This window comes from Protopterus annectens, chromosome 11.part0 (assembly GCF_019279795.1).
Source record: "Protopterus annectens isolate FY-2018-M chromosome 11.part0, PAN1.0, whole genome shotgun sequence".
NCBI lineage: Eukaryota > Metazoa > Chordata > Ceratodontiformes > Protopteridae > Protopterus > Protopterus annectens.
Genome location: NC_056745.1, coordinates 293,451,860 through 293,454,442, shown reverse-complemented (window position 1 = coordinate 293,454,442; position 2,583 = coordinate 293,451,860). Strand labels below are relative to the sequence as shown.

Sequence of the window (2,583 nt, the reverse complement as noted above, 5' to 3'; positions counted from 1 at the left end):
ATTATGATACAGCAGCTCACAGAACTTATTTTATGTTTCTTTTTTTAGTTGGGGGATGCCACTTTAACACAAGTAAAATCAGGACTTTTTGAATTGCACACCAGCTTTCAGATTATATCCCATTCTCCCAAGAGTTTAGCCCCCAACCTATTCCCAGGCAGTGCAGGTTTCTAAACATTATACTTTTTACCTGTTAAAGTGCTAAAATTGATATTCTTAAACGGAGATCATGTCTAACCAATCAAGCTTTCAGAAAAAAATCCATTTATCAAAATATGTAAGCATAAACCATGATAAATATACCAATTAAAGCTAACCAAATAAATTGTATCTCATTTTACTGTACAAAATAAATAATTTGAAAAATATATCTATATCTTGGAATTCATGGCATGTGCCTGGTTATGCTGATGTGCCTTATTTAGCCTACATCACTATGCATTACACTGGCCGTGTACTGTAGACTTGCCCTCTACCCATGTACATCCCAACTGCTACCTGGGAATTTTCCTCACATTCATTTTTAATGTAACTATGCATCTAGGCATCAGGAGTCAGACCTTGCCATTTGCTGCTTTATCACTTACAACACATTTGTGTATTGAGATAAATGTGTACAGTATAGTTTATTGAACTCATAGCTCTCAATCAATCAGAGACAAATCTCACCAGAATCAGGAACAGAAATAAAAATAAATAGTGGACAATCAGGGCCACTTTTAAAATATTACTACTATGTATTAACTTGAGACATTGACTGAATAAGGGAATGTGATTTAATACACATTTTTCTGAAGTAAAATAAGTTATTTATTAATTATTGTCATTGTTTTTAAAGTGTTAGTCACTATCTTTTCTCCAAATGTCATCAGTTTTAGGAGGGATTAAGAAAGACACGGTTAAATGTTGAGTCTAAAGCAGGGGTGTCCTTGGGAATCAGGGACAGCTGGGAGATGTGACTGAACCCACACACATCGGTGGATCATTTATTGCACTGCCCCATTTATTTGTAAAATTTGTCTTTCATCTGTGTTTTATCAAATAAGTGTTGACTTATCTGCTGCATATCAGATCCTGGGCTAAGCATCTGTTTTACAAGAGGCTGTGTACTAAAGTGAAAATGAAGCCTGACTGCTATATATGTCAAAAGTTTACTGCAAGACTCAGTTCATTTTATGTTTCACTGTCAGCACAGAAGTAAAACGAAGGAAGGGGACACATGACTGATCTAATCACATTTATTATTGCAGCCAGACCTTTTTTGTGACTCCCTCTTCTCTTCTTCTACCTCCTTCCTTATTTTCCAAAATCAGTGATTGATAAACATTCCATTAGTCTCTACCAGATCATTCCAGGGTCCCCTATCTCTTTAAAGTTACCTCAAGTATGACTACATTTTCCTCTTCCAGGTATAATCTCTGCCAGCTCAAGTTTCAATTTTAGCTCTGTTCTTTCCATGTGTTCCCTGGAAATACACCACGTCCGTACAGTCATTGCATATACCAAATGTCTGCAGGTTTTCATCCTACTCTGTCTGTCCCCATTTATTGTAATTTATTTATTTTATTTAACATTTGTTTACCAGGAAAGTCCGACTTGGAACAAAGCCAATTTTCAGCAGAGGCCTGGGGAGAAATGCTCCAGACGCATGTCTTTGTAACATGGGAAGAAACCAGAGTACCTGGAAAAAACCCGCATGAATGCGGGGGGGGCATGCAGACTCCGCATAGAGAGCACACCAGCTGAGAATTGAACCGGAGAACCTCTTGCTGTAAGGCGACAATGCTACTGCTGCACTGCTGTGCCATCCAAGAAAATAATGATCTTTCAAAAGAAAGATCTACTGGACAAATAACAAAAGATCTGTAATCTGTGCTTGTGTGTGTGTGTAATGTTTTGATAACGTTTTTTTCTCCTCTGCACAGCTGACCATCATCTGCTACCAGCTTCTGTCTCATTCCCTAGTTCCATTAGGCCTGTTTTAGCCTCCATAGGATCAATCTCACTCCCATCTAGAGCCAGTAAGGAGATTGAGGATGCTGGTGAAGCATCATTCTGCTGACAGAGAATGTAGCTTAATCTCCACTACCCTGCAGCAGCCTTGCAATTTCCACAATGGCTGCCTTCAGGAGGCATGTACATGCTTGATTTAATGGCATTATTTGTACTTTCTATATCATTTTGCTGTCTTAAACTGCATAAACTCTTAAAAAGCTATACAGAGTTGTTCACATGCAGCTCATATGGTTCATGCATAGTGAAACTTCATCTTTCATCTTTCAGACTCAGGTCAACCTCCTGGTCTTTGTCAGAGTCTCTTCTCATTGACTTAGTTTAAAGGTAATAAGTCGTCACAGGTAAGATGACTACAGGTGATACATTTTCAGCTGGTGTTGTGCAACTGAATATACATAAAGTACTGGCCATCTTATAAGCAGAATACTGCGTGTTCTGTCACATTCTTGTCACTGATTAGCCCAGTGGAACCATTTGATTAATTTCAGAATAGCTAACCATTGCAGTCTTTTCTTCATACAGACTAAACACTTAGATTCTGCAGAATTACTCTCAGAGGGTGCAGTG

General features: G+C 38.3%; 1 non-coding gene across 1 annotated transcript; it reads right to left on the bottom strand.

The window, feature by feature from the left end:
* Positions 1–1,818: 1,818 nt before the first annotated feature.
* Positions 1,819–1,875, bottom strand: LOC122816026. Its single transcript, XR_006367035.1, has one exon. It is a non-coding gene; the product is annotated as a U7 small nuclear RNA (small nuclear RNA).
* Between the last annotated feature and the right edge of the window lie 708 nt (positions 1,876–2,583).